Below are 15,218 nucleotides of genomic sequence, written 5' to 3'. Positions count from 1 at the left end.
ATAGCGGGGCTGAGTTGAGTTCTGTACCGCATCGCTGTGCGCCTCTTCAATCTTCTAACAATGTGGGTGGGGGGCTCTGCATTGACATGATTGGTTAACGGTAGGTGAGTGCGGGAGGTCTGATCGGACAATACTGAGATATTAAATTATGTTGCAGGATTTAAAAATATATATTTTTTTATAGCCTACTGTATATTAAAAAAACATTCCTACAGTAGATGATATCTCAGACAGAGATACAGTAGGTGTGTGATTTCTGTTTTCACCCTCAAAGCTCAGAGGGAGGCCATAGGGCAGGTCAGAAAGCAGTGAGAGGAGACTTAACAGGCCATTGGATGCTTCACTTGACATACATTTCACCATAATTTCAGAATCAGAAGGTACTTATTCACCAAGTACACTTACTCATACCCAGCAATAGACAATATACATGCAGAATACAAACAGAGGAATTTACACAGTCAACATACATCATGTATAATATAAATACACTAAGCATAAAATATAATGGATGATAAATTGCATTGCTTGAAATTCTACCTTCCAGTGAGGTGAAATCCTCCCTAAACAGCTGACTGTAAATGCCAAGGCTCTTGGCACCTCTAAAAATGGTCGGAGCAGGGAGACATCCAGAGGGGAAAACAGCAAAGATAAAATTAGCCAGCTGCAGATGAGAACATGTACTAGTAGTGTATGACCAGTAGAGGGAGACAAGAGGTTGCACCTGCATTGAGGAATCATCAGTATTGTCATTATAGAGGTGCGGGGGGGGGGGGGGGGGGGGGGCTTGTTCCACGGTCATCAACTAGTGCTCGGGGAGTGAAATAAATCAAACAAACAATGTTTTATTGTCACATACACCGGATAGGTGCAGACAGTGATATGTGTTGTTTTACAGGGTCAGCCATAGTAGTATGGCGCCCCTGGAGCAAATTAGAGGTAAGTGCTTTGCTCAACAACATCAACATATTTTTCACCTTGTCTGCTCGGGTATCAAAATAGCATAATGCAGTGTCAACAGTTTCTACAGGAGTTGTCCTTTGAAGCCAGATCTGCCCTCTCCTCCTTGTCCACGTCAGAGCCCTGTGCCACAACAATGGGACAGTGATGTGTACCTGGCCTTAGTGCTCAGACACCATCAGTAGCAGACAGCCACAATCTGCTTATGACCTGAAGTAGCAATATCAAACACTATGAGGAGACCTTTTATTACAATTCTAAATAAAAAGTGCATTTCATACTATGTTAATGAGCTAAAAAAAATACATGTTTTTGATCTGAGAACACACACACCGCGTGCTTCCACCGAAACACAAGCCGTAAGGGAACATATTCGTAAACTATTCAGACTGCTTGACTTTTTCTACATTTTGTTACGTTACAGTGTTATTATAAAATTGATTCAATTGTTTTTTTTCCCTCATCCATCTACACACAATTTCCCATAATGACAAAACATGCTCTGACATGCACAGTCAAGGATGATCCATAGAAACAGGATGCATCTGAGATCAATTTCAAGTCTCACAGTAAAGGGTCTTAATACATATGTAAATAAGTAATACATCTTTTCTACATTTGCAAACATTTCTAAAAACCTCCTTTCACTTTCTCATTTTGGGGTATTTTTTATTTCATCAATTTTAGAATAAGTCTGTAACGTAATAAAATGTGGACAAAGTCAAGGGGTCTGAATACTTTCCGAAAGCTATGTATAGCCAAGCAGAACTGACAGCTAAGTTTAAACCTGCTCTTCATGCCGTCCGTCCGGCCAGGCTGAGGCTGAGGCACATGCTCAAGAGAGCTCCAGGAATGGAAGATGAGAGTGAATGCTGAGTCATAAATACTTCTGTTTTTAAACTGTCTGACCGGGTCCATCACACTGAGGAAGAGAACGGGGGGTGTAAAGCTGAGCTTTACAACACTTGCTTCCCAGGAGGTTCGGGCCAAGGGAGGAGAAGGAGAGTCACATGGCTTTACACCCATCTACTCTTCCCCTTGGAGCAAGCCCCTTAGTTATTCCCGTGGGGACAAGCCCCTTAGTTCTCCATCTGGGAACAAGCCCCTTAGTTATTCCCCTGGGAACAAGCCCCTTAGTTCTTCCCGTGGGGACAAGCCCCTTAGTCCTCCCTCTGGGAACAAGCCCCTTAGTTCTTCCCCTGGGAACAAGTCCCTTAGTTCTTCCCCTGGGAACAAGCCCCTTAGTTCTCTCCCTGGGAACAAGTCCCTTAGTTCTCTCCCTGGGAACAAGCCCCTTAGTTCTTCCCGTGGGGACAAGCCCCTTAGTCCTCCCTCTGGGAACAAGTCCCTTAGTTCTTCCCCTGGGAACAAGTCCCTTAGTTCTTCCCCTGGGAACAAGCCCCTTAGTTCTCTCCCTGGGAACAAGTCCCTTAGTTCTCTCCCTGGGAACAAGCCCCTTAGTTCTCCCTCTGGGAACAAGCCCCTTAGTTCTCCCCCTGGAAACAAGCCCCTTAGTTCTCCCCCTGGGAACAAGCCCTGTAGTTCTTCCCCTGGGAACAAGCCCTGTAGTTTTCACCCTGGGAACAAGCCCCTTAGTTCTCCCTCTGGGAACAAGCCCCTTAGTTCTTCCTCTGGGAACAAGCCCCTTAGTTCTCCCTCTGGGAACAAGCCCCTTAGTTCTCCCTCTGGGAACAAGCCCCTTAGTTCTTCCTCTGGGAACAAGCCCCTTAGTTCTCCCTCTGGGAACAAGCCCCTTAGTTCTTCCTCTGGGAACAAGCCCCTTAGTTCTTCCTCTGGGAACAAGCCCCTTAGTTCTTCCTCTGGGAACAAGCCCCTTAGTTCTCCCTCTGGGAACAAGCCCCTTAGTTCTTCCTCTGGGAACAAGCCCCTTAGTTCTCCCTCTGGGAACAAGCCCCTTAGTTCTTCCTCTAGACACCGAGAAGTGTTTTATTTTTTATTCTGTGAAGCAGAAATGTTGTTTAATACAGGCAAAGAAACAAAATATACATTTTAGCACTAGTTGGGAAGTTGGAAATTCCATATGGTATTGCACGTTTGCAGGATGATCAATAGCTTAACAAATAAACTGTCAATGTGTTTTTATTTTTTCCTCACCAAGCATCTGTAGCTCATTCTGTCAATAGCACACAGGGGCTGATTCCACTATCAACAATGCTTCTGAGACCCAGGCAGTCAAAGTGATGTCCTAAAAAGTGCATTAAACAGTCATCACATTGGGAATAGACAGCAGGGTAAAAAGGTTGTCTCCATAGGGTTATTTTACCACTGCACCACCTGTTTCCTTCAACTGTCTCACATTAAGCTAACGCTGGCTGGAGAGAGCAGCTGTGAAGGGTCTTTCTGGGAAGCATCTTTGCACCAGAGAGCCTTTTATTAGTGATAATGGCCCATTTGTTATTGTGTGTGCATGTGTGTGTGTGTGTGTGTGTATGCATGTGTCTGCGTGTGTCTGCGTATATGCATGTGTCTGCGTGTGTCTGTGTGTATGTATGTGTGTGTGCGTGTGTGTGTGTACTGTTTCATTTTGGGATGGAGCACTAGGCAACGTCATGTCTAGCAGGTACAATGAAAAGCACTTAACTTTGGTGGAGGTCAAAGGAATAGCATTGTGCAGGTCAGCAGCCATTAAGTGATGGACAACAAAATGGGAGAGATGGAGAGAGGATGTCATAGAGTCCTTAAAGATCTAGCCTATAGGGGATAGGAGCTAGATGTTGTGCATCATTACCCAGAGTACCCTAGTCTATAGGTCAGTGGTCTAGACCTGTGTGGGGTTGAATGACCCATACATCCTTCAGCTTTCATCATAAGTATGCTCTATCCGGACTGACCCATGGTACGCTTGAGGAGCAGGCCCCTCTCTGGTTACCAGTCTTTGGTATTGGGGTCTATTTCTGGAATCCTCTCCCGCTCTCCCTCTCTCTCTGCCCCTCACTCCCTCCCTCTCTCTCTCCCGCTCTCCCTCTCTCTCTGCCCCTCACTCCCTCCTCCCTCCCTCTCTCTCCCTCTCTCTCTGCCCCTCCCTCTCTCCCCCTCCCTCTCCCTCTCTCTCCCTCTCTCTCTGCCCCTCACTCCCTCCTCCCTCCCTCTCTCCCTCTCTCCCCCTCCCTCTCCCTGTCCCCTCTCTCTCCCTCTCCCTCTCCCTCTCTCTCTCCCCCTCACTCCCTCCTCCCTCCCTCTCTCTCCCTCTCCCTCCCTCTCTCCCTCCCCTCCCTCTCCCTCTCTCTCTCTCTCCCTCCCTCCCTCCCTCTCTCTCTCCCCCTCACTCCCCCTCCCTCCCTCCCTCTCTCTCCCTCTCCCCCTCACTCCCTCCTCCCTCCCTCCCTCTCCCTCCCTCCCCCTCTCTCCCTCCCTCCCTCCCTCCCTCCCTCTCCAGGTGGAGGTGTTATATATACATATACTCAGTGGGATGGATCACGGCTCAGATCAGGGATGCGACGGGAATAGCCCCCTCCTGCAAGGTGTGATGGTAATAGCCTTCCCCCTCCTGCAAGGTGTGACGGGAATAGCCTTCCCTCTCCTGCAAGGTGTGATGGGAATAGCCTTCCCCCTCCTGCAAGGTGTGATGAGAATAGCCTTCCCCCTCCTGCAAGGTGTGATGGGAATAGCCTTCCCCCTCCTGCAAGGTGTGACGGGAATAGCCTTCCCTCTCCTGCAAGGTGTGATGGGAATAGCCTTCCCCCTCCTGCAAGGTGTGATGAGAATAGCCTTCCCCCTCCTGCAAGGTGTGATGGGAATAGCCTTCCCCCTCCTGCAAGGTGTGATGGGAATAGGCTTCCCCCTCCTGCAAGGTGTGATGGGAATAGCCTTCCCCCTCCTGCAAGGTGTGATGGGAATAGCCTTGCAAGGTGTGATGGGAATAGGCTTCCCCCTCCTGCAAGGTGTGATGGGAATAGCCTTCCCCCTCCTGCAAGGTGTGATGGGAATAGCCTTCCCCCTCCTGCAAGGTGTGATGGGAATAGCCTTCCCCTCCTGCAAGGCTCCCGGCGGGCCGGGTGATGATGAAAGATGATGGACAGGTGGAAACTTCTCGCCCTGCACATTCAGCTGGACCACGCTGGGAGCTGTCAGTGAGGTTCATTTTGTGATGCTTGTGATTTGTGGGCAGGGTTAAGTTAAGCCTCAACAATCACTCATATTAGCAAACATATTTAATTTCAAACTACACAAGTACGGCATTATGGGTTATTTATCATAATGAATGATACCAGCAAAATGTCCACAATAAGTGGTCAGTTTGGTCGGTGTCGATAATTTCCAGTTCCCAGGTCTGAGATGCTTCAATGTCAATATTCTATCCGGCTCCCTTTTATAGAAGTTGAGATATTTAATAGCCATTTTTCTCCAGTTGACTATTTCTTACTGATGACTGAAAGTAACTGATGACTATATTAACTTTGTTACTTCACGTTGTTAATTAGAGAGGATGTTAAATTGCTAGGATACGTATTGTGAATAAACCTAGCTGGGATATAATGATAGTACATCACTCTCAAAATGGCTGACATAGCTGTCAATTAAAAACATCAGCGCAGGCATTCAGCACAGCCTCCCCAAGAGGCAGATCACATATATCATGCCACAGTGACTGGCCACAAGGCCAACGATGAACTAGTTATATCTGAGGGCACAGGAACTAGCTAGGAACGAGTCCCTCATCTGTTTGTGAAGTCTTGCCAACCGCTATGTCAACGTCACGCCAAAGTTGCATAAGACAGCACAAACAGAGTTGGGAGTCAGGCTAGACAGGAACGTCCCTCAGAGTTCATAGTGAGTTGATGAATGATGTGTGTAGTTGGCAACTCAATGTGTTTTTGAACTGCACACACTATAAAGAGACTCCTCTCAACTCTCTGGAAAAAGTTAGCCTGGCTATATAATCTATTTTCCTGTATTCCAACAGTTTATTTTACAGTGGGGACTGAGTGTGTATTGTCATGTTGTCCTTTCGTTATTGTTCTCCTGAGTAGGACAACAGGTGGCTCTGATAGCACAGGCCATGCCACGTCTCCATGACAACCCCCAGCACATTGTAGATAAGGTCAGAGTTGATGGGAGCCCATTAAGATCTAAATCTATAACTGTGAGGCCCACCTTTTATACTATACTGAGGCCCACCTTTTAGTCTGTTTCTGACCAGATGTATGTGTATGTGCCAAGGAGAGGTTCCGATGACAGCTGGGGACTGACACAATGGAAGCCTCGAATGTGCCTTTACCTCACCACACACGTAGTTTGTGTCAGTCCAGACACACTTCCAGACACTGAAACATTGACACCACTGCTACTCAGGAGAAGGCCAGAGGAAAAGCCTTCCCACCCACACACCCACCGCAGCACTGCTCACTGATGGAAAACACAGACCCGCACGGAGCCAAGGACACATTGAAAGGAGTCTGAGATGTAGTCCCGTGGTTGCCGTGGTCGGACAGAAAACAGTCCCACAGGAGAGCATGCCTCAGTGAAGGTCCAAGCGTAGAACAGTATACTTCTGGAATAGAATGCTGGGTTTTAAAGGGGAAAAACATGCTGTGAAATTCAGTGATTCTTTGAAAAATACAGTTTTCAATTATTTTCAGAGTTGACTGGCAAATGATCATAGAATCTTGACATTGTTTTGAATATTGCTATGCTCCGATCAGACCACCATTTTGATTCCCCACATGCAAATCAAATGCCTTGTCCTAAAGTACCAGAGCAGGTGACATGGTCACCTGGACTCTATTGTCATCCAGAATTGACCACCTGAGTCAAATAAAACCTACAATGCATTTTACTCTGTCACCTTGTGTCACCTATTGTTTAAGCTGTGGGTGATGTGGGTACCAGTGTCCTCAGTAAAACTTTCCAAAGCTGTCCTGATGAAGGTAGATTCCATAGAATGACATATAGAACTATAGGATGTGTATGGTAGATGCTATTAGGGTCTTACTGGCCAGTCTCTTTCAACTTGGGAACTGTCTATACTTCATGTTCCCTTGTCAAGCTTTTCACTCTCTTCATAAAACAACAATCAATCCCAAACTGACTAACCTGCCCCTGGGCACTTGAAACAAGTTACCCCCCCCCCCTCTCTCTTCTCTCTCTCCTTTCCCTCTCCTTCCTCTCTCTCTATCTCCACGGGTCAGTCCCAGACTCCTTAGGGATCAGTTCCCTGACAGGACCATCTGGCCAAGTGTGTGTGTGTGTGTGTGTGTGTGTCATTAGGGGTAGGTTAAATTTAGCAGCGAGGCAGATATCTGCATGCCAGGTCCTATCTGTCCCTTTACCCCCTCCCTCACTCACTCTCTCCTTCCCTCTCTCTCTCCTTCCCTCCCTCCCTCTCTCTCTCCTTCTCTCCCTCCCCAGTTATTTCTCTCCAATGCACCACACTGTCCTTCTATCCAGTCCTCTATCACAGCAGCGTCTCATTCCCCCTCTTTCTGTCTCTCTCTCTCTCCCAGGCGCGCTCCCTCTCTCCGTCATATCGGCGGAAGAGTGATTCACCCCCCTCCTCCTCCCCCATCGCTCGAACTGGATTGTACAGACAGAGGCAAGCTGAGGACACAGGAGAGGAGAAAAAGGGCTCGATCAGGGAAGGAAGACGTGGAAACACTACACACTGGATAACATTTCCTCTGCTGGCAGGGGGCTACAGAGCAACACAGTGACACTGCAGCAGTAGCAGCAAGCAGCGGTCTGGACTACAGCTTTGACTCACCGCTCTCTGAGGTAAGACTGGTTGTCAGCTACACACTGCAGCTAAACCCAGAGAGGGAGGTCAAAGTACATGGACTTCTCTCTCTGTACCCATGACAACCCTCTTTGTCTACAGTATTTCATTCAGTTTATCATGTGCATTCTGCAGTGTATGGAGACCTGCTGGTGTTGGGAGGGTGTTGCTGTGACGGTGTTGTGGCTAATCAGACAGGGCAGGTAGACTGCATGAAGGGAACATGTCGTGACCACATAGACCACTCTGCTCACTGTTGTATTCTCAGTGAGGTCAGCTGAGGGAGTTGGTTTACAGATCCACTATCAATCCTATTGACTCCTGTTGATTTGACATCTTTGCATCATTACTGATGTTTTGGGTGCATATCTGCATGAGTATTGATGTTGTGTTTGTGTATCTGGATAGAATATTGTACTGAAAAAAAGGTGCTTTCCAGAACCGAACGGGTTCTTTGGCTGTCCCCATAGCATATCCCTTTGAAGAACCCTTTGGCAGTCCCCATAGCATATCCCTTTGAAGAACCCTTTTGGTTCCAAGTGTAATGCTTTTGGGTTCCATCTTGAACCATTTCCACAGATGGTTCTACATGGAACCCAAAAGGGTTCTACCTGGAACCAAAAATGGTCATCCAATGGGGACAGCTGGAAAACCCTTTTGGAACCCTTTTTTCTAAGAGTCAGTTTCCAGTCAAACATAATCCCATGTGATTGACTGCAGCTATTATGAACATATTTATCGATTGTCAACTGAGAAGTGCAGGAAGTATTTACCACCTATTCCACTGGGCAATAGTGACGTTAAGTTCTGATTACCTTCTAGTCAATTTCCTTACCACACATCAAAGACAAAGATCAACAAAGCTGGCCTATGGATGTTCTACACTGAAGTGGTACAGTGACAGCAGCAGGGTATTTCCTAAGGGCAGCGGGTCCAGGCTCAGGGCCCTGTGCGTCTCAGATCCCCAGGGGGCTGTGGGGGATATGGAGGGGCTGAGCCAGATGGGGTTATCAGGCCTTCACCTAGCAGCTCCGTTTTGAACGTGTCGCCCCAGAGCAGGGAGAGGGAGGCGGATGCCTGGCCGTCATCAATACATTTTTAGCAGCGACCAGATTCTTCTGGCTGTGGACCAGACTGGCGCAAACATGGCGCCCAAAGCAAGCCCCTCTGTGTTTGGTCGTCATTTCTCAAGCTAGAGCAGATCATTCTTACGTTTAGAGTAGCTCATTTAGTGGGTACAGTATGGTCAATATGTGACCCAAGAGGAGTCGGTCGTTCAGGGTTCCTAACCTAAAGACCATTAGAGCTCCTTCAACATTGTTTACATTTATGTTATCAATTCCCAGGAGGCTCCAGGGTTTGGCATGGCAACCCTACAGTGGTAAAGCACATTGGATGTTTGTGTAACATGAAAAGGACCACATCATCTTCGGTGACAGTACAGACCTTTTAGGTTGATCCCTCTTGCATTAAGTGTGAACATTAACGATCACCAAATCATTCGGCGTCAACGCCTACCTTTCTCCTCGTGGACATACTTTCTATAGTTCAGACATTTATGTCAATCCCTCCAGCGTTAAGTCTGAACATTAGAGGTCATCAATCCATGCATAAAACAGGAATGGTCTGTGTCTGTCTTCCTTCATCTATAACCTGACGAAGCTCCATGCTCTTCTCTAAACATGCCCCTGATAAGCCCAACACTAAACCTAAACCCAACACTAATCTGTGCTGTAAGCAAATATTTGACCTGACAGAAGGACACCCAGCAATGCTCCATATGAACTTTTAAAAGGCCTGAGACCCAACAGAGTGGTTTGTGAGTCCAAGCGACAGGCTAACACACACAACCAGGCCTGACCTGAAATACTTTAAGAAATGAGGAGATGGGAAACGTCATTGGATTCATATTAACGACCATTATGTATGCTGCCTGTATGTTGTCAATGGGCCGTGCAGTGCATTCTGGGTACAATCCCACAAGGAGTGCCCTCCTTCAAGGAGTCAGTGGGAGTCAATTTGGCGCGAGCTCCAAAATCCAACATTAGCATGAATTACGTGAACAAGAAGCACAACATTACAAATCTTTTCTGAGATGTGAGATAATTAACTTGTTCTCTGTAATATTATATAACTTTGATATCGTGACATTTCATACTTTTGAGGACAATAGGCAGGTTTCTCGACTCATACCTTCATACCTTTTTATTATTACATCTTTTACTTTTTATTACTTCTCTATTTTCTTTCTCTCTGCGTTGTTTGGAAGGGCCCGTAAACAGTTCACTGTTAGTCCACACCTGTTGTTTATGAAGCATGTGACGAATGCAATTTGATTTGATTCAATTTTGATTAGACTTTTAGAAGGGATTGCTTGATGATTAGCTTAGCAACCGCATGACAACATGAACATGATTGGTTGTCTGCTGGGTGGGGCAGCATAGTACCTTCCTCTATTCATTGGCCAATGAGTTTCCCATCTCCTCATTTCTTAAAGTATTTCTGGCATGGCGTGGCCTGTCTGTGGTGCCTGACTCCTCAGGCGTTGTAATCTGACTGTAAGCCTGGGATGTGGTGAGACAGGTAGGGCCTAGGGAGGGTTTGAGGGTGTGTGGATGTGGTGAGACAGGTAGGGCCTAGGGAGGGTTTGAGGGTGTGTGGATGTGGTGAGACAGGTAGGGCCTAGGGAGGGTTTGAGGGTGTGTGGATGTTGTGAGACAGCTAGGGCCTAGGGAGGTATTGAGGCTGTGTGGATGTGGTGAGACAGCTAGGTCCTAGGGAGGTATTGAGGCTGTGTGGATGTGGTGAGACAGCTAGGGCCTTGGGAGGGTTTGAGGGTGTGTGGATGTTGTGAGACAGCTAGGGCCTAGGGAGGTATTGAGGCTGTGTGGATGTGGTGAGACAGCTAGGGCCTTGGGAGGGTTTGAGGGTGTGTGGATGTGGTGAGACAGCTAGGGCCTAGGGAGGTATTGAGGCTGTGTGGATGTGGTGAGACAGCTAGGGCCTAGGGAGGGTCTGAGGGTGTGTGGATGTGGTGAGACAGCTAGGTCCTATGGAGGGTTTGAGGGTGTGTGTATGTGGTGAGACAGCTAGGGCCTAGGGAGGGTCTGGGGGTGTGTGGATGTTGTGAGACAGCTAGGGCCTAGGGAGGGTTTGTGGATGTGGTGAGACAGCTAGGGCCTAGGGAGGGTTTGAGGGTTTGTGGATGTGGTGAGACAGCTAGGGCCTAGGGAGGGTCTGAGGGTGTGTGGATGTGGTGAGACAGCTAGGGCCTAGGGAGGGTCTGAGGGTGTGTGGATGTGGTGAGACAGCTAGGGCCTAGGGAGGGTCTGAGGGTGTGTGGATGTGGTGTGGCAGCTAGGGCCTAGGGAGGGTCTAACAGTGTGTGTATGACAGTGGCTGGTAAAACTTTAAATCAAAGGTCGGGCTCATAGTAATGGAACAGTATCAAACCGTCATTAATATGAGCTGCCCTCCCCTCACCAGCCTCCCCTGGTGTATGCCCAGGTTACATGTGAAGTCCCAGTAGGAGTGTACAGTATGTGTGGGATGAACCAAGGGAGACAGGGGGGGGGTGAGGAGAGAGGGATAAAGGAACAGCTGAATCAGCAGACCCCAGGGATTTGGGCTTATAAATTCCATTGGGCCATTTGTGCAGAGTGATGGTTTGGATGGGGTACTGATGCAGTGTTGAGCCCATGGTTACCGTAGAGATTACCTTGGTTTGGCACTAGCATGCTCTGCCGTCCGGTTCCTTCAGTGTGATTGACAGTTTGGGGGAAGTGGGGCAGTAATCAGTACATCAGACTGGCAAGTATTAGTCACACCTCCTGCTGTCTAGAGCTAGAGGGGAATTGGGTCAGTGATCTGTTTACCTTCAGAGTTGTGTGTGTGTGTGTGTGTGTGTGTGTGTGTGTGTGTGTGTGTGTGTGTGTGTGTGTGTGTGTGTGTGTGTGTGTGTGTGTGTGTGTGTGTGTGCGTCCGTGCAGGTATCAAATGAATACATGAACAGGTACAGCTGATGCTGCTGTGAGGCCAGATATGAAGCCATGTCTGCAGGCAGTGAGATCTTCACGTTACTGCCACCATCATTCTGTTTCATTAACATGTGCTGTGAGGCCGTGGCCCCTAATACCAACCATGGCTGTAGACTCCTCCCTTCTTCCCCTCAGCCAAATCCCTTCACTAAGGGTTTAAGAGGGGCTGGCCAGGGTGTTTGCCAGGCTTCATCAACACTTCATCTGTCTCCTCATGACAGTAGTTGGATTCTGCAGTAACACTTCTTTGGCCCCAATTGCAGATGAACTGAAACCACACAGGGAGTTTCTTCAGAAAGTTGACACAGGTGTTGACTGCATTAAAACCGACATACCCCACAAGCTGCCCCTCCTACTGCTGTGGACATTGATACTGTGCATGCAGGCTTTTGTTCCAACTCAGCACAACCACAACCACACCTACGGTACCAGTCACAAAACTGGACACACCTACTCATTCAAGGGTTTTACATTATTTTTACTATTGTCTACATGATTCTGTGTGTTATTTCATAATTTTAAGTCTTCACTATTCTACAAATTCAGAAAATAGTAAAAAATAAAGAAAATTCCTTGAATGAGTAGGTGAGTCCAAACTTTTGACTGGTACTGTAATTCAATAAATCCAATAGCACCAAGCCCTGGACTCACTGAACCCAGTGTGTTAGTGCTGGACCAGGTCTTGTGGTTTGTCCATCATGTGGTCTGAGGGAGGCCATGGAGGGGGCTGGTCAGAGAGACAGGGGCTAGAGAGGGGCCAGGATTGAGATGGGGGCTGGTCAGAGAGACAGGGGATAGAGAGGGGCCAGGGTTTGAGATGGGGGCTGGTCAGAGAGACAGGGGATAGAGAGGGGCCAGGATTGAGATGGGGGCTGGTCAGAGAGACAGGGGCTAGAGAGGGGCCAGGATTGAGATGGGGGCTGGTCAGAGAGACAGGGGCTAGAGAGGGGCCAGGGTTGAGATGGGGGCTGGTCAGAGAGACAGGGGCTAGAGAGGGGCCAGGATTGAGATGGGGGTTGGTCAGAGAGACAGGGGATAGAGAGGGGCCAGGTTTTGAGATGGGGGCTGGTCAGAGAGACGTGGGCTAGAGGGGCAGGGCTAGTCAGAGAGACAGGCGCTAGAGAGGGGGTTGAGATGGGGGATGGTCAGAGAGACAGTGGCTAGAGAGGGGGTTGAGATGGGGGATGGTCAGAGAGACAGTGGCTAGAGAGGGGGTTGAGATGGGGGATGGTCAGAGAGACAGTGGCTAGAGAGGGGGTTGAGATGGGGGATGGTCAGAGAGACAGTGGCTAGAGAGGGGCCAGGGTTGAGATGGGGGATGGTCAGAGAGACAGTGGCTAGAGAGGGGTTGAGATGGGGGATGGTCAGAGAGACAGTGGATAGAGAGGGGGTTGAGATGGGGGATGGTCAGAGAGACAGTGGATAGAGAGGGGGTTGAGATGGGGGATGGTCAGAGAGACAGTGGATAGAGAGGGGGTTGAGATGGGGGCTGTAGGGGGGTTGACCAGTGCCAGAGGGACCCGAGCTAAGCATATGTAGCTCCCCAAAGAGCAGCGAGGTTGCTTCCTTTTTAGACCAGGTATCCTGTTTCCTCACAGAATGCCACTGGTGTAGTCTCTGGGAAAGAGCTCTCTATATATATATATATCTGAAGAGAAATTCTAATGTTGTTCACCCCCACATCTCCTCCTCCTTCTGCCTGCCAGCCACAACGTTGTGCCTTGCTGCACATTGAAGTTAAATATCAGCATGTTTATTTTGAATCCTCTATTTGTCATTTAAAATCACAGCATAGCTTCAAGCTGCACTGCAGTCGTTGAATCTGTGGGTTGAAGGAGAATTCAGAGCTGTAGGGACGTTTCTCTCCCCAGTTAGAGAATATGTAGGGAGGCAGAGAAGTGAGTTGTTTACTAGTCCCTCTTGAGACCTTCTGGCCTAGCTACCAGAGTGACCATGAGCTCTGTCAAAACAAGCCTGCACTGCAGTATTTACACAGTTCAACATTCCTTTTTCCCTACAATCAAGTCAAATCACACAATGGCCTTTGGGTAGTGCGTTGTAAAAACAGCTGATAGACTCCTCTCACAGACAGGTAGAAATAGGTACACTCTTAGAAAAAGTGTGCTATCTAGAACCTAAAAGGGTTCTTCGGCTGTCCCCATAGGGGAACACTTTGAATAACTATTTTTGGTTCCAGGTAAAACCCTATGCGGTTCCATGTAGAACCTTCTGTGGAAAGGGGACAGCCGAAGAACCCTGTTGGAACCCTTTTTTCTAAGATTGTACAGATTTCAGGATGAGACAGGTGTATGTAGGTGTAGTGGTAGTGATCGGGCTCAAGTAAACAAATATACACATTAAATGGTTGGTCTGATTGTATCCTGCTCAGACTCCTAAAGCCACAGAGCAGGCGGGGAGCATTGGCCACTCGCTGCGTCTATACACAGTACATTAGGCCTGGAGTGATGGATGAGTGTCCGTGCTGCATTAGACACTCAGCAGCAGATGAAAAGGCCTCATTTTAATGTCTGAAAGTGCCGTACATGTGGAATCCTATAGCTTTGGTGTTACAGGGTGAATCCCCAGCTTCTAAACTTGTCAGAGGAGGCTGGACCTGCTCAGCCTGAGGTCCAGACGAAGCCTGGTGTGAGACATATTGCTGGTGAGCTAGTGAATAAAGAGGGGATTAGGTTTTAGGCTGATTGGATGAACCATTTCTGGATTGAACATATGCAGTGCATTCGGAAACTATTCAGACCCCTTCACTTTTTACACATTTTGTTACATTACAGCCTTATTATAAAATTGATGAAATTGTTTTTTTCCCCTTCATCAATCTACACACAATACCCCATAATGACAAAGCAAAAATAGATTTTTAGACATTTTTGAAAATTTATAAACAGAAATATGTTATTTAAATAAGTATTCAGGCCCTTTGTTATGAGATTCAAAACTGAGCTCAGGTGCATCCTGTTTCCATTGATCATCCTTGAGATGTGTCTACAACTTGATTGGAGTCCATCTGGGGTAAATTCAATTGATTTGACATGGTTTGGAAAGGCACACACCTGTCTATATAAGGTCCCACAGTTGACAGTGCATGTCAGAGCATTAACCAAGCCATGAGGTCGAAGGATTGGATAAGACGGCACAAGTACTGGGTTCCCTGCTAAATGTGAGCTAGTGAAAGAATAAAGGGTCATTGAGTTCCAATTGGTTAAAAACGGCCCCACTCGTTGCAGTGGCCCTTGTTGTTGTCCCGTCTATGACATCGCGTAGCTAGGGACGGTCATACTAAAAATGACAGAGAGCGTATCTTGTCACAGCCACACCTTGTGCCACTCTGGAACTCATCAAATGTCAGGAGCAATTATCAGGCTATTTTCTCCCCCTAGAACATGTTTCCCTCAACCGTTCCCTCCTTATTTAAGGCTACTGATTGACTGAGGCATGTTACACACACAACACTGGATATGAGCTCTGGT

At 47.8% G+C, this 15,218-nt stretch overlaps 1 protein-coding gene across 1 annotated transcript in view; it reads left to right on the top strand.

Moving 5' to 3' along the window:
* Nucleotides 1–7,377: 7,377 nt before the first annotated feature.
* Nucleotides 7,378–15,218, top strand: part of LOC124008695 (filamin A-interacting protein 1-like) — an 82,698-nt gene continuing 74,857 nt past the window's right edge. The window contains exon 1 of the mRNA XM_046320198.1: nt 7,378–7,692. The gene's annotated coding sequence lies outside the window, so the exon portion shown is untranslated. The remainder of the gene's footprint in view (nt 7,693–15,218) is intronic.

This window comes from Oncorhynchus gorbuscha, linkage group LG21 (assembly GCF_021184085.1).
Source record: "Oncorhynchus gorbuscha isolate QuinsamMale2020 ecotype Even-year linkage group LG21, OgorEven_v1.0, whole genome shotgun sequence".
Classification (NCBI taxonomy): Eukaryota; Metazoa; Chordata; class Actinopteri; order Salmoniformes; family Salmonidae; genus Oncorhynchus; species Oncorhynchus gorbuscha.
Note: the sequence above shows the minus strand (reverse complement) of the source record. Positions and strands in the feature narration are given on the sequence as shown.